Source organism: Lissotriton helveticus, chromosome 1_1 (assembly GCF_964261635.1).
Source record: "Lissotriton helveticus chromosome 1_1, aLisHel1.1, whole genome shotgun sequence".
Lineage (NCBI taxonomy): Eukaryota > Metazoa > Chordata > Amphibia > Caudata > Salamandridae > Lissotriton > Lissotriton helveticus.
Window position 1 is genome coordinate 1,672,610,079 of NC_136057.1, and position 26,903 is coordinate 1,672,636,981.

The 26,903-nt window shown below is 46.1% G+C and overlaps 1 long non-coding RNA gene across 1 annotated transcript in view; it reads left to right on the top strand.

Moving 5' to 3' along the window:
* The window catches only part of LOC144773921 (uncharacterized), a 324,142-nt gene extending 299,417 nt beyond the window's left edge, over window positions 1-24,725 (top strand). Inside the window, exon 3 of the long non-coding RNA XR_013600076.1 lies at window positions 24,613-24,725. This is a non-coding gene — a long non-coding RNA (uncharacterized LOC144773921). The remainder of the gene's footprint in view (window positions 1-24,612) is intronic.
* The last annotated feature ends 2,178 nt before the right edge of the window (window positions 24,726-26,903 follow it).

A 26,903-nucleotide genomic window follows, 5' to 3' on the forward strand; every position in this document is an offset into this window, starting at 1 on the left:
AGTAGAAATAATGGCGCCAGCATCCAAAGCATTTGCCCCTCTTAGGAGGCTGCTTAATGAATTTCATAGTACAGGGGTGGCCCAGCTTTTAATGGCAGGTTTGGAGGAGGGGTATCCAATCACATACAAGGAGCCAAAAGTGGACATGTTTAGCAAGAACCTAAAGTCAGTGAAGAAACACATAGCAGTTGTGTAGCAAAAACTGGTGAATGTTCAGCGGCTGAATGAGATTGAGGACCTGTTCAGGTACCCTCCACTCCCAAACGTCATAGCATCACCATAGGAACTGTCCCGAAGAAGGTGCCAGGACAGTTTAGGGTGATACACCCAAGGTCACAAACAGATGGGGACTCTGCTAGTGACTGCAATGATCAGGAGCAGCGCTCAGTTGCCTATGCAACATTTGACAAGATGATCGACCGGTTAAGGACTGCTGGCAGGGGTGCATTAATGGCTAAGGCAGACACTGAGCCAGTATTCTGCCTCCTTACAGTTCATCTGGGCAGCTTCCGTTTACTAGGTCTCCAGCTCAAAGTGCAAAACCATACTCAAATTTTTCTTGCAACTTGCTGGCACCTTGAGGTGGCTGCTGGCAAACAGTCAGGCCAACAGCTAAGCTGACCTTCCCAGGTACTGAGCTTGACTCAGTACCGGGAATTTGTATGTTGCCTCATGACGAGGTGGAAGAACTGAAACAGGCAGTGGCAAGCACGGCAGCTAAGGTGAAGGTGACTTTGTAGAGATACAGGGGCTCTTAGGGAGACTCATTTTTTATGTGAAGGGGATCCCAGCCAGCAGAGTGTTCACAAAATGGGTGAGGAAGCTCTTTGGGTCTTTGGCGAAAACACCACCAAGCCAGAATGACATTGCGAGTCAAGTAGGATGATAGGTGTGGCGTCGCGGCCAGGGCGACTGACGCTGGAATCTGGGGACCACGGTTCGATCCCCGGCTCCGGCGGCAGGTTAGCCCAGCACCATGTGACTCTGGGCAATAGCTCGCTTAATCTTCCCGACGGCCCCCAGCGCCTAGAGACCCTTACGGGTGATTGTGCGCTTTACAAATGTGGACTTTACTTTTTTTTACTTGTAGCAGACTTTAACTATACACTGATTTGGAGAGAGCCGTGGGCCACAGTACAGCAACTCAGGCTATTTACTGATGTAGCAGGCAGGGAAGCATTCAGAGGAATACTGGAATACAGACTATCACTTGGTGCTCACTAAGGCTGCCTGAATAATGGAAAGAGAGGGAAATCACAAACAATATCACCCTGCATAAGCTTTTTCCTGTAGTAGTTGCATTCTGCACATGAAAAAGCAGACTGAATGAGATGATCACATTGTGGTCAGACAATGACACAGTAGTAAAGCTATTGAACAACAGCTCTGCTGATTGTCCTCATGTTCTTAATCTGTTGTAACATTAAGGGAGATCTCAGTTGAGCACTAATGTTACAATTAAAGTGAGGCATGTGTCCTGCTGCGCTAATGCAGTTGCCAACGCACTTTTTCAATTACAGTTGAGCTAGTTAGTAATTGGCTCAGCAAGCGGATTGAAAATTACCAGAAGAAAAACACAGACTACACTATAACAATGTGTGACCTAACCACCACAGAGAGAGACAACAATAACCATCCATCAATGCATAACTTCAATACCCTGTTACAAAAACATTTCCTCAATATTATCATTGCAGCCAGACCATCAGGGTCACCACCACTAAGAATCTTTCCAGATATTCTGCGCTCAGCCTGTGGAGGAGAGGCAGCCTGGTGCCTACTCAACAAGTCCCTGGAACAAGGTGCATTCCCACCTGAGATCAAAACCTCCTACAAAAAGAAAAACTTTGACCCATCTGATCCAGCAAATGACAGTCCCCTACCAAATGGACCATTCTTGGGGGAAAAAATGAGAGAGCAGTGTTTGGTCTACTCTCTAATTTCTCAATATTATGGCTTACTGTCAAACCAGCAGTCCAGCGTCAGACCAGGAGAGGCACATAGTCAGCTATTATGTCCACCTGGGATGATCAGAAATTCACAATGGACAAAAAAGGAGTAGCTGCCTTATTACTTCTGGATTTATCGGCTGCATTTGACACTGTCTGCCACCACACCCTACTGCAAAGACTTCAAAATATCTGGATCTATGGAAATGCTTAAAAAAGGATTCCTTCTGATCTCACAGACAGACAAAGTGCAGTCTACCTAGCCCCTTTCAGATCACCTCGTCACATACAACACTCTGGCGTTCCGCAGTGGTCCATCATATCCTCTCTATTATTTAACATCTAACTGACCCCCTTACCAAATCTAATTAAATTTTACAATCCCACCTGTTACAACTGTGCATGTGACACCCAAATCATTTTACAAATGAATAGGTTTGAAGAGGTCAATAATTCGAAACTCAATGACTGCCTTCGAGCTATAAACACATGGATGATGAAGAACCATTTAAAGCTCAACACCGCAATGACAGTGCTTGCGACATGTGGACAAAGGCAAAACTACTAGCATACCACCATTTGGCCTAAGAAACTTGAAGCCTCTCCAACAACATCTAGAGAAGTTAGAAACGTAGGAGTAACTATGATTCAAACTTACCCTTGATACCTCATGCTAAAAATGTCACAAAGAGTGCCTTCTACACGATGAAAACACTATGTTGCATCTTCGCATACTAACATAAACTGCAAATCATCCTCAAGCTCATAACCTCTAAGCTTGACTCTACCAACAGCCTATACCTTGGCGCTCCTGCATTCATTATATGTAAAATACAACTCGTGCAAAATGCTGTTGCAAAGCTTCTTCTCCGTCTTCACCCAAGAGAAACCAAGACCCCAGTCCTGAGTTACCTTTAGCTTGAAGGGCACTGTGAAAAGCACACCCTCAAGCGCAATCCTCAGCTTACAACCCACAAATTACAAACAACTCAACCAGTAAACTGCTTTCATTATGTAGTGGCATCATATAGTCATGAACTTCCATATATAACTGTTATGTCCCGCAATAATACTAAAACCATAATGCGCAGCGGTCAGCAACAAATTGCAACATATCCCTATCAAATTCAGATAATACATATTTGTTATAAGGGTTGTCCATCACCAGCACTGCACAGCCAAAACCCAAACATCATCAAATGAACAGGCATGGGATAACTGAAGAGATCTGTCTCACAATACTGAACAGGTTTGAAGGACTTTAATATAGACCATTCACTACGGTCCCAAATATCTATACAATCTGACTGCTTCTTTACGTATCACATAGCTACTCAGATATAGGATGATAATAAAAATGCCCTTTACTACTAATCTCTGCACTTCTCTCTCCCTCCAACCATAACAGCTCTGGCCCACAACTTTAGACACAATCTCAGATTTGACAAGAAAGACAATGCAGTAATCAGCTAGGCAGACTATATCATATGAAATGCCATAAAGGGACCTGCATGGCTTTACAAGGCTACCAGCCTACCGGAAACCATAAAACTGTGCTCCTGTCTCTCACACTTCATCATCCAACACACTGCTATGCACTACGTCACATAATATGATAACCGCACCTCTGTAGTTATCACGCACAACATGGGCACACTTCCCACATAGGATCACAACAAAAGCGACATCCTTTCAACCGCACATCCTACATGGTGTGGTGAAACATGCTATTCATGTAGACATGCGCTTCAGTGTCCCACATAGGGGTAGTAAGCCCTTTATAAATGCTGCAGTACAATACAATACAGGTGACTGCTTTCCCACCAGACCTGTGGGCATGGTTGACCTGACTTGCTTGTAGTGATTAACAATGCATTGGCTCTCCAGGGAGTTGACCAGTATTGTGAGTGCTTGAAGATATTTTGCCAAGTCACAAGAGTTAAGTGGCGACCATGCAACAGTAGCAGTAGAAAGGTTTATATTCTGAGCTTATGGGGTGAGAAGTAAGGCCTGGATGCAGACGCGTCGGTCAGGGAGAAAGGATTCCTACCAATTTTGATAGATTGCATGATGTACTAGGGCAATGCAGGCAATATTCATTAAGCTGTTCGAGAGCCCTGCTCAGGGCCGATTTAGCAGTAGGAATCTTTGAGGCTTTCAAGGTCCAGTGAACTAGTGGCGCTGAGGGTGGGGAAGTCTGCTTCTAATGATATAATGCATAAATGCTAAGGAGGTCTAAAAGAGGCCAAAGAAAAAACCTCTCCATTAACTGCCTCCCAGTTGGGGACTATTGCCCGGTGTACCTCTTTGGTGCTTACCTGCCCAACAGGCCTACTGGAGGGCGATGATATTCGTGTATTTTGATTGCTTCCCGAGCAGTTTTCAGGTCGACTCTAAGCAGCGCATGCACTGTCTCTCAAGTCATGCTGTATCTTCTCTGTGGGCTTTCACCATGACCATCGCTTCTCATTGGTTTTTTGTCTGACTTTCAAAATTGCTTTGAATAGTTTGGTGAATAGTTCACATTTGCCCCAACTTTTGGGTGTTTTGTTCCTCCCCTTGAGACTGGCCCTGTTACATGAATCAGTTCACTTGTAGCCATTAATGTTAGTTTCGGCGTGCTACTTTTCCTTTTGCCTAGGCTCCGAACGTGCTCACCCACTTCCTTTTCCGCTCTGTCCTCGCCGCTAGCTTGTTTTTATTATTTGTAAGCTTTTGAGACAGCTAAAGCTGTTTCCTGGGTATTTATTTATTTATTTATTAAACTCTGACCGTTTGTTTTGTACACATTCCACTGCCAAGAGTCTCTTGGTCTGTGCTGGTTCCATTTACTTTGGTTCAGTTCAACCATTGGCAGTAAGGATTGGCATTTGAAATTTTGTTTCCTGTTTTGGGTGTTCAACCATTGACAGTACGGATTGGCATTAGACACTTTGTTTCCTGTTTCTTTTCGCCACTGTTTAATTTTATTTATTCCGATCAGTATGTTTTTTGTAGACACGGGGAGAGCCAAAGCTGAGTCTCAAACCGGGTTCCCTAGACCCAAAGTCGGCAGCTCTGTATGTTATGCCACTTCCACTCAGACTGCAAACTTGTTTGGTTTTGACAATGTTTATACACTACAGAGGGACCTAAGGACTTGACAGCCAATAGACACCTCCCAATTCTCTGCAGCGCACATGAATTGGCTGTGGTGACCCCAGTGCTCCAATCGTAGACCACCACACACATATAGAGTCTGTCCCGATCTTCCTTAACTATCGGCATCTGTTCAGCTATCAGAATGGCTGCAAAAGCCCCTGTGTGATCCAGAGGGAAGAGGGATAATTTAAGATCTCTTTGTTCAGTGTCGGTCTTGTCTGTTTCCAGCTGGTACCAGCTCTGCAGTACTCCAGGGAGCGGAGAGTCACAGTCTGTTTTCTATCTCCGATGGCAGCGAACGTACCTCACTTAGCTTCACTCCCAGTAAAACAAAGGACTCTTGGGCAGAGCCAGGACTCTGTGACCCTGAGGAGTGCACATTCGACATGGTGAGGTCTGTGTTTCCTCATGATGCTGTCTCACCAGGGTGTGAGAACACCTATCAGTTGGCTTGATGTGATGTGAAAAGCATTTATAAAGCGCAGCATACACTATACAGTTTCTTGGCGCTATAGCAAAAAGACAGTAGGCAGCTTCCTGGGCAGTGCGAGGAAGTTGATAGCAGTAGCGAGAGTGATAAAGAAAGAGGAAAAGTAAAGGGACCGGGGAAGAGGAGAACATTTTTAATATTAATTGTACACGGAGCGAAATAAGTGGGTCTTAAGGAGGGATCTGAAATGGGTGTAGGGCGACGCCAGCCTAATGTCCAGGGGAAGAGCGTTCCAGAAAGATGGAGCTAGGAATGAGAATCTTAAGCTTCCACTGACTTACCTATAATGTTGCTTTGTTTTCTTGGCTAGCATTTTTTATTGGTGTCTGGTTGAGGCTCCTCAACTGACTACTCTCTTGATGGGGCCAGTGTCTTTATATGTATCCTATGACTACTTTCTAAACACATTGCAAGTTTGCTTATGCATATTGTCTTGTGTCTTCATAGATGACCGTACTGGCTGCATTCTTGATATAAGGATGGTCTTTACGTCCCCTCTCACTGCTTTCTCTTTAGCCCTAGGCACTCTGTCTTTGTTTTCTACTCCTTCGCGGGCTCCGTGTGTGCTCTTTGACAGCGCTTTAGTTAGGGAATGGTGACCTGTTGAGACTGTCTCTCTCTCTAGGGTAGGGTGTCTCTGTGTGTCTTCGCTAGCTGCTGTTGACAGAGCAGCGGTGCGTCTATGGGGACTGGTTGGTCTTTCTTGAATGACTGAATGACCTGGCTTTGGGTCCTCTCCGCTTTTGGAAAAGGGGGTGGTGATGGACAGAGTTTCTGAATGATGCAGAATACTCTTACCAAGTCAAGAGATCATGGTACTGTCTGTAGCTTAGATGCCTGTACCTCCTATGGCAGCTCTGTAGTCTGCCTGCTAGCCCTGTATTTTAACTCGTATGGCTGCTCTGTGGCTTGGTGCGCTTTACGTTCTCTGACTGCATTATATCTCCTGTGACTGGCCAGTGTAGCGAGGGGGTCAGCGTGTCCTCGAACTACTTTCTACCTCCTAAGCCTGCTCTCTATAATATGGGTCCTTTACCTTAACTGCATTTCTCTCATCCATTTATGTTCTTATACTGTAAAGCGCTCTGATACCCTCATGGGTCACGTTCGCGCTATAAAAATTTTTATAAATAAATAAATACCTTGTATGACTGTTCACTGTACCATGTGGTTGATGCCTCCAATGACTGCTCTGTAGATTGTGGGCCATTCCCTCATATGAATGTACTCTACCTCCAATGGCTGGCCTCTATATCATGGGGTCTGCATGTGCTCTGGCTGAAGGCCTTTGCCTCGTAAGGCTACATTCTACCTCCAGTAGTTGGTCTCTATAGCTCTGGGGTCTGCACCTCTGACTGCTTTCACCCTCCTGGCTGTGCTCTCTAAAGGCTAGAACTTCTTTGTACCTCCTATAGTTGCTCCCAGTAGTGTATGGTTTCTACCTTACATGACTGCTCAGTAGTGTGGGGTCTCCACCTCTTATAATTGTGCTGTAAATGGTGAGGTTTTCCTTCAAAGGACTGCCTTCTACCTCCTATGGATGTCCTCTGTAGCGTGGGAGTTTGCACCTCCCAACTGCATTCTGCCTCATCTCACTGCTCACTGTAGCATGGGGTCTGCGCTTGCAGTGACGGCTCACTGAGGGGCTATGTCTTTGCATCATAGAGCTGCATTTTGCCTCCTTTGGCGGGCTTTTATAGCATGAGTTTCTGCACATCCTTCGACAGCGTTCTATCTTCAGTGGCTGCTTCTATAGCAGTGGGTCTGCACCTCCAGTGGTAGTTTTCTCTCGCCATATTGGGGGAAGCAGCAGTGTTGTATGTCTACCAGGACGTCAACATGTAAAAGCTGCAGGTTGTGAGTTGTTGCAGCCTCTTTCAACTGGTCCCCCAAAGTAATCAGGGTGTCCCCAGGTTCTGCCAGTCATGATGCAAAGTGGCTTCTATCTTGGAATAGTAATCATCTTTCACTGGCTCCAACAAAAGTATTTAAACGCAAGCTTATGTTTGTGCAAGCTTCGTTTTGTTTTTTTCTTCCTTGCACTTTTGTCTCATTTGAATGGCATGGGAACCCGTAGATGTCAATACTTTTTTTATTGTCTTTAAAAGTTTAATGGCTATTACATGTTTGTAAAACAGAATTAAATAAATAAATAACACATGCAGGTTTGCTAGTGTCAACTCTTCAATCCCTGACAACACAGCACCCAGGATAATGTGCTGCATGGCTAAACACACAAGGTATAAAAGGCAGACCTATTGGCTATGTCATTGCATGCTAGTTGACCAGTGATGTGGAAAGCCTAGTGCTTGGCGGGCTTACAGGCCGAGAGCTTTAGTACCCACGCGTTTCGAATGGGGGCAGCCACAACAGCAGCCATGCATGGTTTGCGGGATGAAATCATAGGAGAGTGGGTAGATGGGAGTCAGGGGTGCACAAGAGCTAAGTGAGAACGAACTTCTGTTAAACAGGTGACTTATCTTCCCAAAGGGGGGCTTTGACCTGTGCCAACGGAAGACCCTCCAAGGACAGGGATCTGCTCAGAATGGATCCAATACAAACCTAATATGAAGAAAATTCAAACAAGATTTCACCCTAAAGGCAATCTTTAGTTCAATAATGTGTATTTATGTATATTATTTGAGTTTTGTAAAATGCTGTGCGTCGCTTTGCTTGATTCCTCAACATAACATTATGGTCTGGTACTTACCTAGGTCCCCTATTCCAACTACAGACTCTGGGTTATAGATGGCACATCCCTCCCCCATTCTAACACCATCGGAAACCACACCAAAATGTTATATTTTTGGATTAGGGGGGTGTAACCCCCGGCCGTATTTATTAAAATTAACAAAACAATTTTGAAAACATTAGAAACAAAACATTACGCAGAAACTACAGATACATTGATAGACAGATGTTCCAAGGGCTAACCTTAACACAGTCTGATACTGAAGACACTCCTACCGGAAATCTAACAATGCATATATTTCCTTTCTGCGTGTTCCATCTAGAGCCTACGGCAAAGTCAAATGACTGGCAGCTCCCCCCCGGTCTCAGTGCACCACCAATACTACTCCAGGAGTAAGGTTGCCCAGGGGGTACAGCTTATCGGACAGATACTTTCCCCCGCCCCCCCTACGCCCTGTGCCTTAAACTCCATTACGGGGGCTGCAGACTCCTGCATATTTGCGCCTTGATGCACATGCGCGTGTGACCCCAGGCCCACTGGGAAGGATGACTACCCCGACCCTGCACCCCGACAGCCTACTTACCAGCTGGTACTACCCCTGGAGTTACATGGTGCTGACCGTTAAGGACCGTAGACTATGCATACCAATCGTGACCTTACCGCCTGACCAGAAACACCACTAAAATACGACAATATTTAACTGCGAAAGAAATTCAAACCTTACACTTTTATTCACACTTTTATACATAAATATTCACATTCACTAACTATGTTACCTGAAAATAAAATGGGTCAAAGGGAAACAAAAACAATTATCCATAGTACACACTACAAACCTCATAACAAACTCTGCCTTTTGGGATTGTGGGTGGGCAAGAAAAAGATTACAGGCCCGCAGCCAACCCGGTGGATGTTCTTGGTGGGGAGCAAGAACAAGAGATTGTTCTGCTCCCCGCTTTCTCCTTATAAGGTGGGCGCCCAGGCAGACCAGACCAGACCGGTCTACCTGGGCGCAGGCTGTACGTTTCTGGGCCGGACGAACCGAAGTGCTTCCAGTTCAAAAAGGGGCCGCCACATCCCATTGGTTGTGATGCAGGGGGGGAGCGTCATTGCTGACGCGACCTCCCCCACTCCCTCTCCTAGCCGGGGACTAGTGCGACCGCCATAATGGCGGCACGTTCTATGCTAGCCCTCGCCTTTACCAATGTATGTTTAAAGCGCACGTTCACCACTACGGGTATTTTGACGCTGAATAACAGATCAACTCAATGGTACTTCAAAAAGTGTTTCTCTTTAGATCGCACGCTAAATGATAGGACGAAAAATTAAAAACCCTCAAGCGACTGGCAGCCGCTCTCCGTGTGCATGTTTTGGACCATGTTTTGGTTTATTCAAGTAATACAAAAAAGTTCTGCAGTCTTGTGAGCTCTGGGTTCTAATTACAAGGCCTCTCTGAAGCTACATGCGCTGCCTATTTGTGTTTTTTACAATGAAAAGCTATTATGTGTTGTAGATAGGTCTTGAGAGGCAGAGTAACTACTATAGTGGCCAACCATCTCATTTATGGCTTTGCCCCGCTTTGGGATTGTCTCACACTCGTCCCGGAGCCAGTTTCTGTGTGGCAGTCACAGATGACAAGCATTGGCATAGCCAGTAGGTCTCACCTTTGGGATCTTATAAGTGTTTAGCCATAGCTAATGGCTTTGCTGACGTCTTTAAGCTATGATTTGGAGCATTTTGGCTGCTCTGCAGCATGTTGAAAAGGTATAATTAAGAGGTGTTCCAAGCATTTTTGTTACCTTATATATAACCAAGAAGACATTATGTACAACTGAACGACCCTGTTCAAAAAAGGATTAACATGAAGAATGTCTTCTATTTTTTTGGTCCTTGTAAAGCTGGCAACTTTTTCCTGCCTGTTCTAATTGCAAACCTTACTGGAAGAAACTATAGGGCTATCCAGAAAAATGTAAAAGGACAGGTTGGAGGAGTTGGCCTAACGGCTAGGGCAGTCGACCTCGAATCTGGGAACCGGTTTCGTGTCTCGGCAATGACGCTGAACATCCTGTGATTCTGGGCTAATCACTTAATCTCCCTGTGCCTAACAAAAATGAATGTGTGTCCTCATGTAATGCAACTGGTGCTATGTAAAGTGCTCTGATACCCGATACCTTCGGGTCAAGATCGCGCTATATAAAACTCTGTAAAAATAAAAAACTTCCCAAAGCCAGGCAGAGGACTTCTGTTTCAACAAGTGCCCCTTCAAAATCTATGTCTTTCTGTGAAAATTGTGCATAAAATGCACCCTTTGTCACATATTTTCAAACTTTTCTTTAGTAAAGCACTCTGTAGACCTACCTGAAAACTGCAGGGTTGCTAACGTGCTGTTTGTAATTTAATGCAGGCATTTAAGCCCACTAGTTTCAAAGTTCACTAACCACCACTATTGGCAAACTGCTGCTATGAAACCTGATAAGAGAGCGAGGTTTAATTATTGTTAATGGCAGATGTTACTGTAAAACCTATCAGAAGGGGGCAGGGTTAGCTTCTTGAATAAGACACTGCTAAGTGACACTGAATTATTTCTCTTTCAAGCTGGAGATGTCACCACCGATCCTACATGTTCAAATTGGAATGGCTGCCTTCAACTAACAGAATACACATAAGAAGGGCTTTGAGGAGGTTTAAGGACCTGCGTCGGCAAATTCCCCACTCGTAATATCTATGACAAAAAGAGCCCAGGGGTCCAGAATGTTGGTCTGAGGGGCATGTGAAGTGTAACAACCATGCTCAAGAAGGGGATCCCTTTTAAGGACGGTTCCCCTCACACACCAGAGGTGTCATGCTTCATCATAGAGGTGCCTCTTCGCCTTAACCCCTTCTATGCTAGTGACGGAACCACTCCGTCACCAGCCACGGGTGGGCTGCGCTAATGACGGAGTGGTTCCGACACGGCCCGGCCGCCGCGCCTGCACGGCGTTGATTTTGCGCCTGCGCGGCGCGTTCTATTAGGCGGGCGGGGCCGTGGCGGAACCACTCCGTCATTAGCACAGCCCACCCGTGGCTGGTGACGGAGTGGTTCCGTCACCAGCATGTCGGCACCCCCCCCAGCGCCGCGGCGGAATTGCCGCCGCGGCCAAGGGGTTAAACTAACTTCACTAGGGAGGCAATAAATCTCCCGCAGTCTGCCATACAGTGGTTGACTCGTTGAACAGGTTAACTATTCAAGTCTGCTGTTTCCGATTATAAACTGGAACTAATGAAGTGACATTTGTGCCCTGACAGTATTAATAAGACAAATGCAGAATGGTTGATTTAAGTACACACCTCTGGTCAGTTGTTCAACAGGAATCTTAGTGAAAGGGAAGTATAAGAATTAGCACCCAATGGTCAAGCCATCTCAATTTTTACAGAATCTCCCTCAATACAATGTTGAAAGTTGTGAAAAATAAGTAAGTAATATCTCTAGTTTACATTTACAAAACCGTACACGTTGTCATGCCAAGTTAGTCAGGAAAGTGATAGCCAGTTCAATCTGCGTGAGCTTCTAAGCCAATCGCTACATAGTGCCTAGGGCCAAACCATGTGACTTCCCGAGAAGTGAAAGTAATATGTTGCGGCAACCGACAAACATACTAATAACAAGTCATGTGGTTTTTTTGTTGCTAAAACGAACACCTGAGACCTCTGGTGGCAATCCGATCTGCTTCATAAAATGTTAACCAATCAAACTGTATTTATTGGCCAAAATAAAAAAAAAGGATACATCAATAACCGGACTTGAGTGCATTCCCTTTATTTCAGAAGTACTAGTGACTGATGCAGCAGTTAAATGGGATGACTCCCCCCTTCATTTTATTGGACACATAGGGGTTAACCTACCCTTAACATGGCTGAGCTTATACTTGAAAGTGACAGCGCGGTCCGCCTTTTAGAGGAGGCTTGGTGTAAAAAATAAATAATGCAGCAACAAAAGTATGATTAAAAACGAAACTGCACAAAGTGTAATAAAAACACAGATGAGGCAGGTGAGCTAATTTACATTGTTTAAAAAATGAGCGAACTGCTTTCAGAGTCCCCGTGGGTCTGATCTGCTTCTCATACTCGTGCCAGCATTAACACCAGCAGCGCCTGAAAGCAAAAGCACCGTCCAGCCTTTTAGAGAAGGAGCGGTGTATCGTTAAGCTTAGGACACAAGTCGGGGGTAGACGCAGATACACGGTGCCCACCCACAATTTTCATAGGGTGGACGCCGTCCTCCCTGCCAAGAAGTTAGGCCCCACAGAAATATGTTGACATTTTCCGGTTAAGACACCAAGACACGTTCAGCATTTCCTGCACTTGTCTGCTTTCCATTCCCAGCAGCAACGTGCAGGTAGAGTGTGAGCCTTTTTAGGTCTCGGTAATATCCGGTCTGCCGAAGGCAGAACCGGAATTCCGAGATTTTATGTTTCTTAGTAGGGCTTCAGAACCCGCCTCCCTGCTCTGTCTCTGTCTCTGTCTCTCCACCATTGGCTGGCTTCCTAAACGGAGGCCAGCCATTGGAGGAGAGAGCCGTCCCTCCAAAGAAGCTCCGTCTTTTTCGGATTTGGGGGCGTAAGTTTTGCTGTTCTTTAGCTCGTGACGTCGTCTGTCACTCAGGACAGCAAAACACGCCCCCGAATCCGAAAAATTTCAGAAGCTTGAGGCCGCCATTTCTGCCAGACCGCCAGACGCGACAGACCCTCCGTTGTCCCGATGCTGCATCCTGCCTCGGTTTCCTTCCTTCCGCCTTTCCTCTCTCAGCCTCCTCCTCTCCTTCTGCCTGGGGTGAACAAAGGAGACCTATTACACTGTGTGGCCCCAACATTTACATGAGTGCCTTTTGCATTTACACCCTGCCTGCACTGAGTCGCCCTCATTCTGCAGCTGCGGCTTCCGTACCACCAGGGAGCAGTGCTGCCATTTTCCCTTGCCCTACCTGTGGATCTACGCTCATATCCAGTATGTGAACTGTGTGACCCTGGGCACTGAATTATCCCGGACTGCTGTTCCTTCCCCCAATTTAACAAACACTGAAGGCGCTTAGAAGTACGATAACCCGCAATGAAAAGCGCTATATGAAAGTTGGAGACTGACATTTATGGCGCCCCCAGGGGAGGAGACGCTTCACAGGACTGCCGTGGCTGGAGAAGGGCTGCGGTGACTCTGCCGTCAGAATCCCGCAGTGTGAGAGAGCCCCGCAACGGAAGCAAGAAAGAGAGAGGAGCCCTGCAGAAAACCGGTGAGTGCCTGCAGAGACCCGGTGCCTGCAGAGACCCGGTGAGTGCAAGACCCGGGTTGTTGGTTTCAGGGAGGTGCGGGGCTCCTCACACCCATCACCGAACGGCCCCGACTGGCAGTGGGCCGCTCGAACGAAGCTCCCACGTGCCCCCTGGATCTACTGTTGACCCTCTGCTCTGAGTTTTAATTCATCACAAGTGTATCTATGTTTTGTACCCAAGTCTCGTGACCCTCGGTATTATTGAACTTTTACAACACCTTTCATGACCCTGACCATGCAGCCGCAGTCGGACCACGGTGATTCGAATGATACAAGAACCCTTCAATTCCCTTTAGCCTTGTGTTTCTTTGTGTTTATAAATCCAGTAACACAATAAAAGAGGGCAGCACAAACTATGCACTGTTTATGTCTGGCTTGAAGGTGCAGCTGTTAGTCCACCTATTAACAATTATTTAAAATATACGAGGCGGGTCTCAGAGATGCTACCATCGTCTCGGGGCGCTTTAGGGAGTCTGGCTCACCGCTCAACAACCCAGCAGCTCTGACTCTTCACCCTGAACATCCCCCGGCAAGTACGGCTCGCAGGTGACCAGCTACAGCGGCTCTAACTCTTCCGTGAACACCCCGGGCTGGTATAGCTCACCCATGTATTATAACTCACCCCGAAGAGCCCAGCAGGTCTACCTCACCGTTGAACACTCCAACGGACCCAGCCCACCCCGGAACACCCCAGCAGCCAGTCCAGCTCACTCTTGGAGCTAGCCCCAAATACCACCAACCGGTCTAACCCCCCTTTAACATTCCCAACATGTATAGCTCACCCAGTTATAGTTCACTGGTAAAAATATTTGGAGGTCCGAGGGGCCGTGCCTGAAACTGCTGCACTCGGCAGACACGGAGGAAGGAAGGGGGAGAAGTCAAGTGTGACCCGGCAGCTGAGACAGCCCGGAGCGGCCTCACTTTAGCAGGCTCTGCGACCCTGAGGGTGGCGGGGGGCGTCCGACTGGGAGTGCCATGAGGTGGCATGCGGCAGCGGGCACACGTATACACAGGAGCGGCGCTCCTAGCGCGGCAGACCCTCTGAGGGGGCGGGGAAGCCCTCGGCTTTTATGAGGTGGCATGCTGCAGTGGTCACGCATGTAAACACAGGAGCTTCGGCCGGCACCGCCTCTCCCTGCCGGGATATCTTTGCTTTTCAGCACGCTCATGATGCAGTCCTCCTCCTTCTCCTCAGATATGTGCCCACCATCCCCGGTGCCTGAAAGGATCCCCCACTGCCTCTGGATCCAAGGCCCGCAGAACGGCCCTGCTTTTAATTCCAAGAGGCATTGCGCAGACTGTTAATTTTTTTGAGATGGCATTTGGTTTGAGGGAGGACGGGACTCTGCCTGAATAGTGTTGATGTAACATATAGTGTTGATGTAACATTCCTTGAGGCTTTTTTTTATTTTAACCAAAGATGTCAATCATTCATTCGCTGATTTAAAATTAACCTCTATAGGTCACGCCGTGTGTTTGTCGAATTCGTCTTTATAAGTCTTTGACTTTGTAGTATGCACTCTAAACCTTCATTATATATGACTGGGTGTGCAACGGACTGTCAGTGAATATTTCCACATATTCCTCATGACGAACTTGTCCAAGGTTTCAAATCCCGTGACCTCAATATCGGAAGTGAATACGATCCAAAAATGGGACAAATGGCGCCAGTGACATTCATTCAACCCAATTTTCTAGGCGTTAAGAAAGAGAAAGCCACAAAACCGTTCAATTTTTAGCATGAATTACACTACCGATAATTAACATATCCTCGGCAGAGATGAATGCAGGTAAATCCTCTTTATGGAGCTAAAGTAACAGCCTCTCTACTCATATAGTAGTGGACTGTGGGTGTCGGCCAACGGTTTTCTGAACTTTTGGGGGACCTCCTTGATTCTTGAGAACTTGTTCTATCGCCCCCATTTGTTCAGAAAGTTCTTTCATCAAGATGGTTCTGTGAGGGGAGAGTGCACAGGCACAGCTTGACGAGCGAAGGCTTTCTGCTGAATGGGACAGAGCGTCCCAGTCGAAGGATCTGCAGGGCCCACTGGTCTAAAGTTCCAATCCCCCATTCCCACGGCAGCCCCTGCTCCTCCCTGAACATGTGTCTTCTTTTTAGAGGAGTTAACTGTTAGGCACGAAGAGGAGGTGTGGCTGCTGTCTCCGACAATACATTGTCAGCTATAGCTACAGAATTTCCTATAATGCGGATGAAATTGCTTCTCACTCTGTCGCCTCCTCGCGGTCTCCCACCCCCTCAGTATGCCGGGGAGCCCTGTCGCCTGTCTCCGCCCCCTCCCGTCTCCCGCTGCCCCCCATTATTTGAGCTGATCCCACTCAGAGCTCGCACAAATCCCTTCTCCGTGTCTCATTACTTTGCGCACTCATCCCCTGATTCTTGCTTCCTTTATCCGTGTCTCTTCCTCTCACTCGCGTTTTCTCCGCTCACTCTTCTTTACACTCTTTCCTGGCCTTCCCTCTTTTCTCTTCAATCTCCTTTCCCTTCTCTCTCCCGCGCACCCTCCCCTCTTCATGTCTCACTCTGTCTCCTCCTCACGGTCTCCCACCCCCTCAGTATGCCGGGGAGCCCTGTCGCCTGTCTCATCTCCCTTATCTCACTCGCTCCCACACCTGTCCCACAGCTCATCTCTTTCTCTCTTTGTTAAACAGTACAGGACCCCATTCACCAGTCTGTTCCCCCTCACCAGCATTTGTTGCTTAGTGTCCACCCCTCCCCCAATATCTGTCCCTCGTACCAGTGTCTATCCCTATGCATGTCCCTCCCCGTACATCTGTTGCCACCTACACTCATTTCTGTCTCCCGCCACCAGTGTCCACCCTCACCGCTGATGTCTGCCCCAACACCAGTGTCTGTCCTCACACAGGTGTCTGCCTGTTCCCATACACTAGTACCAGTCCCTCTGCAGCACTGACTGTTCCCCTTCACCAGCGTCTGTTCCCCTTCACCAGCGTCTGTTCCCTTTAACCACTGTCTGTTCCCTTTAACCACTGTCTGTTCCCTTTAACCACTGTCTGTTCCCTTTAACCACTGTCTGTTCCCTTTAACCACTGTCTGCTCCCTTTAACCACTGTCTGCTCCCTTTAACCACTGTCTGCTCCCTTTAACCACTGTCTGCTCCCTTTAACCACTGTCTTTTGCCATTAACCACTGTCTTTTCCCATTAACCACTGTCTCTTCCCATTAACCAATTTCTGCTCCCTTTAACCACTGTCTGTTGCCCTTCACCAGTGTCTGTTGCCCTTCACCAGTGTCCGTTCCCCTTCACCAGTGTCCGTTCCCCTTCACCAGTGTCTGTTCCCCTTCACCAGTGTCTGTTCCCCTTCACCAGTGTCTGTTCCCCTTCACCAGTGTCTGTTCCCCTTCACCAGTGTCTGTTCCCCTTCACCAGTGTCTGTCGTTTAGTGTCCACCCCTCCCCAATATCTGACCTAACACCAGTTATATTTCCCTCATACCATTCTCTATCCCCATACATGTCCCTCCCTGTACATGAGTCGGTATCAAAGGGTCGCCTCTTTCCCGCTTTCCAAGAAGCAGACTCAGTTATAGGTGAGACTCTATGTGTGGGTGGCTCTGTGTGTGTGTGTGGGTGGCTCTGTGTGTGTGGGGGTGGCTCTGTGTGTGTGGGGGTGGCTCTGTGTGTGTGTGGGTGGGTGGCTCTGTGTGTGGGTGGCTCTGTGTGTGTGTGTGGGTGGCTCTGTGTGTGTGTGTGGGTGGCTCTGTGTGTGTGTGTGTGGGTGGCTTTGTGTGTGGGTGGCTCTGTGTGGGGGTGGCTCTGTGTGTGTGTGTGGGTGGCTCTGTGTGTGTGTGTGGCTCTGTGTGTGTGTGGCTCTGTGTGGATAGCTTTTTTTGTAGGTGGCTCTATGTGTGGGTGGCTCTGTCTGTGTGAGGGTGGCTCTGTGTAGGTGGCTCTGTATGTGTGGGTGGCTCTATGTGAATGACTCTGTGTGGGTGGCTCTGTGTGGGTGGCTCTATGTGTGTGTGGGTGGCTTTGTATGTGTGGCTCTGTGTGGGTATACATGCAATAGGTCATGCATTTGCAAGCGATTAAGCTATTGGCATTGTAAATGACAATGCCATTTATTTAACAATTAAGCTAATGGCAATGTAAATGACAATGCCATTTATTTATGATTTAAAAAAAAAGTCATGAGCAATGCCAATAGCTCTACCTTTAATAATGCCGAGATCATTGCATTGTAAATGCTTGTTTCACTTCCAGCTGGGCCGAAGTTAAGGGGCCATCCGGCCTCCTTTTGTTTGCATATGCTGACTGGGGGCCTTCTGGAACCTTACATTTAAATGTAAATGCCACAGAGGGAAACAAAGGCACACAGCTTGCATTCTATACACAGGTACTTAAGAGAGGAATGTCCCTGTATAAAATGCAGACACTGTAAGACTGTCAGATGGGTTAGTCAGTCTCAGTATTTACACAAATAATTAGCACTATTTTATTTATTTTATAGCACTACGTTGTGACGCCATGATGTCATTTGCATACTGTCTTACTTGGTCAGTTCCCCCACTTCTTTTTATAGGACTTGTGCCCTGGTTAAGCTCGTAGTTGTGGGCCAACCCCAAATAAAATTAAAAATACCACAAGATGGGGAGGAGCCAAGATGGCGACCGGGATGGCTGCGTAAACGCTCGGCTCCGTGAGCCCTCTCACCCCGCACGTATATCCTGGCGATTATCCTGCGCAACAATTGCATGTCTGAAGTTGGCGAAAGTTACCGTCCACTTACCGTCTGCTCCTGAGGCTTCTCCGTGCGATAGACCCGAAGTTCTGTCCCCGACTGTTTGGCGGCCTCCACTGTGCCGGAGCCACGATCTCGAGTGAGGAGAGTATCCGGCCGCGACTGCAACAACGGTGGCCTCTGGCTGCGGTGGGGAGCCGGTCGGTGGGAACCTGAGATCCACTAGCCAAAGGCGACAGTGCCGACCTACTCCAAATAGCAGATTGCCCTGCGGGTGGTGCGCTACAGCAGGACTGGTGGGAACCATGATCCTTGGCCCCCCCTCGGTATGATGCCAGGGCGTTAATAACTTCTCCCGGGACGGGCGGGTGACTCACGGGGAGCGGCAGAGACTTTGTTTAGCCCTTTGGTGACCCTCCGTTGAGATGCCTACCTTGATTTTTGGGGTCCTCCTGTGAATCCTGTTGCATCCTGGTATGGGCCCGGCCCTGCGGTGAGATGGGGAAGGAGGAGGCCGTAACGGCTGGAATGGCGGATGGCGCCCTTTTCCGCGCCCCCCATCCGGGTAGAGAAACCGCTGTACAAGAGAGTCCCGGGGGCCGGAAACGTGAGGAAGGGCCCACGTCCAGAGATGTACTGGCTGCTTTAACAACCCTGCAAATGTCCCTGATCCGAGCGGCCCGGGACCTGGGAAGGAGGATGGCCGCCATTGTTATTCCACCGCTCCACGTCGACTTGGTTCAATCTTGTGTAGGCGCCGATCTGCCTGCCTCTGTGCCACTGACGAATGCCTCCGCTACGTTTACATCCGTAGAGCCGCTGATCGACTTGGTTCATGTGATTACTGTGGGTACACCGATTGCACGTGTGATTGACTCATCGGGCCATTGTCTGCTCGGCGAGTGACGGAACGACATCGATCTGTGTTTTGGGCTGTATCGGCGGCGTTTCATCGCTTGCCGCATTGTGTGATTCTTTTTCCATGGCTGGCGACACTATGTTCGGATTGGAGGTTATTATCGGTGTTGATATTGACACAGGCAGATTTCCGCCATGCATCTTCGGCGGGGTTCTGGTGGTTAACTTCCCATGGAGCAACGACACTTCCAGAACCTCCTGGAACATTTGGACCCTTCATTCTATTTTGTAGGCCGGTTGAGACCGAGACGTACGTTGATGCTATGGATAGAAGAGGCCAGGGGTGAGACCGTTTGGGTCATGGTGGGACTCATTGTTGGTTGATGGTGATTTAAGGGACACTCAGCGGGGTTATAATTGATTGTGATGTAAGTGGTTACTCTTTTTCGTGGTCCTTTTTATCATTGCTGTCAGATGATTATTGCATGCGGTGGTGGGAAGGGGCCGGATGGCTGGTTCGATGGCCCTTCTCCAATAATTTTTCTTTCCTTTTTCCTTCTTCTTCTCTATATTTCGGGTTTCTTAATTAGGACGACAGGCACGCTGCTGGGGGGGGTAGGCCGTAACCTTCTGCAGGGGTGCAGGGTGGGGGGTAGGGGGATGGGATTGTTATTTTGTCCTTTCTTTGTCTTTATGGCCCTTTGTCCTTTTCTTTTCGATGTCGTCGTCTTCTACGTTTCCTATAGTGTGTTTTGCTTTGTGGGCTGGGGCATAGCTTGCAACGAACTGTATGTGTTTTTATAACTGTCCTGACTCAAATGCCCTGCCCCCATTACTTCGAATGCATGTGCACTGCTGGCGGGTTTTCTGCTTCTTGATTACTATTGTGGGAGCGTGTATGATTGTACGACATTGATTTTAATCTTATTTTCCTTTATTGTAAAATGAACCTTCTTGGATCCTTATTTTCACATCGTGCATTTCCTCTTATGTTATATCCTGGATGCTCATCAGACTTTGATTTCCGTGCCGCTGTATTTTTCTATAATGTGTGGTTCTCTTTTCGATTTGAATAGCGGCCGGCCGGAGTGGTTGTAGGCCCATGGTTGTATTTCCTTGCTGACACAATAAAGGTTCATTAAAAAAATAAAAATAAAAATACCACAAGATAAGTAAATTCTGGTAATAGGGTGAAAACGAGCAGTAAATAGCAATACAACTAGATAAGCGCATTATTGTCGTTCTATGAAAATTATAATCTTATCCGAGACAGCGCTTAGCTGTGCTGTTTGCTCCAAAGGCTTTGGATCTTCCACTACAGTACATTTTATTGGAGATCTTGAGACAGGGCTGTTTCCTCGTGAGTGTTGTCTAGGCTAGAGTGTGTTTGGTTCTAGTCCAGTGTTTTAATCTATCGCTTACTAGAACCTTTAAGTCTGATTCTAAGTGCTCCTAAATTCAGCAAAAAATGAGAGAAGAAAAAAAAGGTTTAAAAACGAAATAAGCAAGAAAATAGTATTTAACCAAATGAAGAAGTCAGAAATAAAAACTATCTCCTGAATCCACAATTTCCATCTAGGCCAGCGCGGGGTGGGGTGATTTGATGGCAATGCCAAGGAAATATCCATCATAGAGAAACCCCTGTACATTGCAGGATATTTTGAATACAATATTTAGAACCAGCATTAACGGGTAGATCCAGTATTAGATGTCAAGTCGCCTGGTTTCATGGCTAAAACACAGCCACTAGACATCTAGTGATGGTGTCTCCCCACCACAGCTCCCTCTCGGCTGCCCACGTGCGTGGCCACCTACCTCGTCTCTTGATACCGCTCACAGACACTTATTGAGCTCGCATTCAGACCAGTCCCTCATATGAAACTTAATGAACACAGCCTTGACTGCGCATGCTGATGAATGCTGTCTGAGCAGATAGGCTGCCGCTTCACTTCTTTGCCACATAATAATACAAATGATGAAATAAACTAGAGATATAAAGATAGCATAACATTTTAAAAGTAGTGTAAATCAAAAGCGGTTTTCCATTATGGATTGACCAGTGTGTTTTCTGGCTTCCCAGTCAATGTCATTGAGAAATGGAGATGGCTGGTGGAAATAGAGAAGTGCAGGCGTAGCGCCTTCAGATAGGGAAGGCAGTTGGTGACACATGCACATTGCATTTTTAGATGGATTGTGTTTTAGGTGTGAGAGAGAGATGCCACATCACTGCTAGAAAAAACACAAAAGATTCTAGAAAATGCAAAACCTGAATGGCAGTATAAGTGAACAGTCGCCTTGTTTACAAAGCTCCTTGCAGGCTGTGCCTAGTAAGAAACATACTAGACAAAAGGATGATGATGATGATGAATAACCATTTCTGCTGGTTTCCTGGTGCTCTGATGGTGGAGGATGGAGACCTCAACAAGAAAGATCAAGTTACAGAAACGTGCCTTTTTTCTAACCCTATGTCTGCAGAAACTTTTTCAGGGTGGAGGCATACTTAAAAAAAATTCAAGATTTTTTCAGTAGGGGCTTAAAATAAAAAAAAATTCAAGATCGCTCTGTGGTATATCCTGTATCCTACCACCAACTTATAACCAGTCAAGGGGCAACTGGCCGAGATGTATGCCACTAACTTTATACTTTGTATTCTCAGAGGCAAGTAGCCCAGATAACAACTCTCGCCTGTATTGAATGTACACAAAATCTCATCAATAAAATAAAAAAATAAAATAAAATAAATAAATAAAGGAAAGGGGAAGCGAAAAATCCCTGGGAGCCGGTGGTGCGGTGGGACCTTGCCCCATTCTGCGGACGCCCATGACTATGGTGGTATTTACTGCAGACATACCCCTCTTTATCAGCAGGGTCAGGATCTGTGCAAGAAAACTGAGATAAATTAACAAGAGCTCAATACCGCTTTCACTTGAGCTATCAGCAACCGACCATGTTCAGTTCTAAAGCTTCGATTGCAGTCATCATTAATGCCATTAAAATACTAGAAGTGTCACTTTTCCTGCTCCTGAGTTCACTATCCAGGCCTTCTACATTAAAATCCATCATTCTTTAATCGAGAATAAAATTATGACAAAGACTGTGTTATTTGTAAATATGAGTACTGGGTACCCAGAGTGCTGTCAGAGCCCAGGGCAGCAGTGTGAGGTGATTTGGGATTACCTCTGAAGGTTTCCGGCACATCAGCCCAGGGTAGGCAGAGGCACATGTCCTTCTGTATTAAATGGGAGTAATAATTCAGCCTCTCCCTGTTGCCTCTTGTATTACTGTTTAGGACATCATGCTACCTCTGCCTTTTCATTGTTTTCCTACTATGTGAGGAAGACATTAACATTTCCCTCTTCAAACATTCTCCAGCTGTGAAGGGAATAATGTGGCCTTTCTTTTGAAACAAGAACACAAAACGGGAACATTTGTGGTCCACTCTGGTCTCTTCTTTTTTTTGCAGATTTATATAGTACAAACTCCACTGAAGGTATTGGAGTGCTTTACATGAGCACCAGTTACATTACACGAGGACAAATTCATTTTTCTGGTAGGCATGGGGAGGTTAATTAATTTGTCCAGAATCACAGGATATGGAGTCGTCCCCGAGTCTCGAACCTTGGTTTCCCAGCTCCAAAGTCGTCAGTCTAGCTGGGAGACCACATTTGTAGTAATGGTAGAAGACAGACTCTAGGATCACAGCAGCACTGGCGCATCTGCTCACAACTTCTACCAAGTGTTTCAACTTGGGTAAAGCCGACACAATTTCAAGACATATCGTTCTTATTTCTACAAGAAGTGCCTGCAAAGTCTTCTGGGAGATCCTTTCTCGCTATTAGCCCTAAGTAACTCCATCATCGTTACACTTGCCTTTTAGGTCTTATTTTGTTTGGGGGGATGATCAGAACATATTTTTTATATCCAGTAATATCAGCATAACTGCTGAAGCCAACCACTAATTTTTGGTGAAATGATTCAACTGTAAATAAGGTTCCAAACTTACATTCTATCACATGCAGCAGAAAACACAGTAAATTGTGTTGCTGGGAGTTAAAAAAATATTTTTGGCTTCCTCTCTTCTCATCCATCTTTTCCGTACTGCTCTTTCTAAAAAAGGTAACTTGTTCAACATTCCACACACTGTTTTGTAAAGTGCACTCACAGTCTGTTGCTACGCATGAATTAAAATAAATTGAGGTAACGTTACTCCCTACCTTGTCGATTTCAAGGTTTTAATTTTTCTAAACATTATGTTTCAGTAGAGAATAACAATTAGAACATTGTGTATATTGCACACACAGTAGATCTCAAGCACAGCTCAAATGTCATCCAATGGTCCACAACTCCATTACATTAGATGCTACACATTCCCAGGATTTCCAACAGTACAATTGGGTAAAAGCAAACCATGTTATATAATTCAGCAAGCAATGCTCCATTCACCAGACCCCACTCCAGTGTGTACATTATGAGTAATAACAAAATGCAGGTGTAAACATACTTTACAACATTGCAGCAATCTGGAAGTTCGTACTACGCTGGGAAAACCCTTATTTTATTTGACGCAACATAACCAAATGCAAAACAAGTTACAACTGAACCAAAAAATAAAGGAGGTCCGACTCTCGCACATCACTCCAGACCACTAATTATCAGCCACTATGTGGATTTGCCAAACAAATATCTGCTTCTTTACATTTCAAAGTTCACCTTCCCTCTAATATGTACCATGGCTTCCTTTGCGATCTTGGAAGCCAGTGTTTTTTAAAATTATTTTTAGGTTGAGCCTAGGCAGCGCGTGTGCGCTCTGTGCAAGACCTGTTGTATTTAGCAAAGGACTAGCTCCCACCTGCTGCTTACCATTTGTTCAGTGTAATGTCGATCTTCTTTGCTGCCTCATAACTGGTTTTGGCAGCGATACGTCACTTCTGGTTTTTTCCAGAGGAGCACTGGCCAAGTACGGTTTCGTAACGCTTGAATAGCTTATCTGTTATTTGGGGTAACTTTTTTTTATTGCATTGCTTCATACTCGTGGCAGTGCTTGACGCACATCTATGTCATCCACTCCACCACCACCCGCCCATCGCTCCTTGTTCTTTAGTTTTTTTTCTATTGCACTGTTTTATTTACTTGGCATGGGGAACCTGTTTTTAATTTCTTTGAATGTTGTATAAGTGCTTGCATCTTTTATAAATATCAGCTGCGGTCTCATTTAATTTAACACAAGGCCGCCCACTCGCGTTCTGCCTCTGTTTATTAACTGTTCGCCAGACATTGTTAAAAGTACAGTGTTTAGCTCTCTTGCAGTGTGAGACCTTCTATAACTTGACGCGTGTGTTTGGATGTATTACTCCCCCTTCCTCCCTCTTGGCCGCTGTATTCCGCTGTTGCAAACACAAACATTCTCTTTTTTGTTAACCCTAGTAACTGATTGCATCCTTATTTTTGTGCACACTCAGAGAACTTGACGGTAAAAAAAAAAGAACTTTGACGGTACCTCCAGTGGACTCTCTCCGGACCCCAGAATTGGACGGATATGGACGAAAACGAAAGAACTGGACCTACCAGTGCCCAAACTTATGGTATGCGTTCGCAGCAAGTGCTGTGTCTGCGTGTTCTACGCGGCTCAACTAAACAGCATTTAAAGTAAGTATCCCCAGCACCGCATGGCTTAGAAAGAATCGAGTTATACGTGAATGTATTTTTAGATTCATGGGCGCTGAAGGCAGCATCATTAAAACTAAAGTACGCGGACTGTTGTAAGCGCTTGTGTCTGTCAGAGTGACACACACCCTCGCGCTTACAGTGCCAGGAAGCCTCTGTTTAAAGATAGCGCCTTAAGCTATCACCCGGTGCTAACCTGGCTGACGTAAGGAGGGTGTTGCATCACACACATCTAGAAAGTGCAAAGTTTTCACTGAAGTGTACAGAAGTTTACAGAAAACTTCACATGTAATCATGCCATTCCTTGGTCCCTGTGGCTGCAAGTGCACTGTATTATTTAGGTTTGACATATACCACTGGGACAGCGTGTTAATACATTGAGGTATCGGGTTCTGTCAGGCCTACATACTCTGCAAAAACACTCAAACACCATAGACGGAAATTGGCACGGAAACTGAAAATGCAAAGAGACAAGTTTATTAGGACCCCATGGGGTGGTGGTACACTCCTACAGCACCCTTCGGTAATGCAAGAAGTATCACACCGAACATCGGTGCGCGACCTCTTTTATACAGTTTAAAGGTAATAAAAAGATAGGCGGTACACATTTGAACAGTTTTAGGTACATATAAGGACATTTTTGGCGCACAGCCAGCATGTGGGAGGAGCTTAATTCCACTGGTCAGTTAGAGGCACATTCCTAAAGAGTGACCACTCTCTCAGTCCGGAAATCGTATGTGCGCATACGTGAAACTGACCATCGCTAAAAATAGCCTGTTGCTGGGCAAAGGGAAGGTTCATTGGCATGAAGGAAGGACAAAAGGACACTCTACCACGAGGCCGCATGTTCGTACAAAATGGAAGCCTCAAAACACAAAATGGCCCCCGTACTTAAGTCAAGTTAAATGAAAAAGGTCGTGTAGCTGAGCTAAACGCTAACTCAGGTGCTGCCAAATTACGACAGACGGCCCTTTTAGCGTTTAGCTAAAGCTACCTCATAATGGAAATAATCCGGATGTTCATCCTCAACATCTATCATCATGATCCGCCTCACTTCAATATTACTCATTTGTACATTTTTAGCAATAGCTCGTTTGGATGGGATACAGGCCGTAATACATACAGTACATAATGTAGGGCCAAATTGAATACATAGGCAACAAAAGAAAAATATCCCAATAATCACACATAGAACCGTTAACAGTTTCCAACCCCATGTACTGAGCAGAGTCCAAAACCAACATGAAAAAGTCCAGGTACCATTATCAGTGTGAATTTCAGAGGCAATTTTGTGCATTTTAGAAATAGCATCATACACAGAAGGCGAATTATCAGGGACATAAACACAACAACTACTTCCGATGATACGACATGCACCCCCACGATCAGCTAATACTACATCCAGAACCATTCGGTTCTGAAGCGTAACAATTCTAGTAATCAGGAGCTCTTCAGTTATATTACCTAAAGCAGAAACAGTTTCATTAGCAACTGCCTCCACAACACGTGTTAACCGCCTAATTTTCCTGCTATTTAGAGCAGCGCCCACAAAAGAAAATAACCCTAAATTAAAATCCACATATTGTTGTAGGGAGGTGTTGGTTTGATCAACCCCATCAATGTCCAATGTCCTCTTAACTCTATTCAAAATAAAATCATGATATAATACAAAATCATTATGATACATAGGTGGGGCAATAAACACAGGGGGTAATACAAAGGATATGTAACATGTGCCTAACCATCCAAGAGGAAGACGATGATAGCCTTTATTACCACAGATAAAATAAGTGTTTCGTGAGGCCACAAATGAAATACCGTTGGGAGTATCAAAAGCAAGAGTGATATTGCATTCACTTCTCCCCACCGGAATGATCCCCTTATTCCTAATACAGAGATCTGCTTTCGTATCAATGACAGTAATAACATGTAAACTGGACATATTTGTAAGTCTCTGATTAGTAAAGATGCGAGGTGCAGATACATTGTCCGGTCGATATTCTTCCCACTCGAATTTAGTTCCTTCTGCTTGTGGATAACCATCTCGATCATTGTAGCAGACTTTGTTCAGTCGGAAAAGTAGTCC